This window comes from Photinus pyralis, unplaced genomic scaffold, assembly GCF_008802855.1.
Source record: "Photinus pyralis isolate 1611_PpyrPB1 unplaced genomic scaffold, Ppyr1.3 Ppyr1.4_LG9, whole genome shotgun sequence".
Taxonomy (NCBI): domain Eukaryota; kingdom Metazoa; phylum Arthropoda; class Insecta; order Coleoptera; family Lampyridae; genus Photinus; species Photinus pyralis.
This window is the reverse complement of record NW_022170878.1, coordinates 19,923,800-19,924,343: the sequence shown is the minus strand read 5'-3', so window position 1 is coordinate 19,924,343 and position 544 is coordinate 19,923,800.

The following is a 544-nucleotide window of genomic DNA, read 5'->3' as shown; positions in this document are numbered from 1 at the left end:
ATATTGCTTCAAAACAAACACGATTCGATGCAGCTTTTTGAATGTGGGAAATTTTTCTCTTTTGCCCCCACTCATCGCATTCAAATTGCATTAACATTAATAAAGCCACACTTACTCCATCTAGTTTATATATTATATATTATAAAATATAATAATACGGCGTTAACAAAATCAGAACAAATGCCCTACCAAATGACAAAAAATAAAAATGACTTCCATGAGAACAAACGAAGATGATGATAGTTAACTGGAGATCAAATGTCAACCTGGAAAAAAGTGGACATAATAATGTGTCATTTATTTTGAAATATCTTCGGTAAAAAATAAAACGATTTTGCAAAGTTTCGTTTTTTTCCGGATATCTCCATAAGAAGTGGGAATTTTTTCAGTTTCAAAACGGCATTTTGTCAAGCATCAAAATACGCAACTTTGCTAAATTTAAACTACCCACCTATCTGTTACAGTTTCCGAGATCCCCATGGTGGTCCTCGAATTTGAATCAGCCTGTACATGTACGTTGGCAATAAATTTTATAATGGTGAAG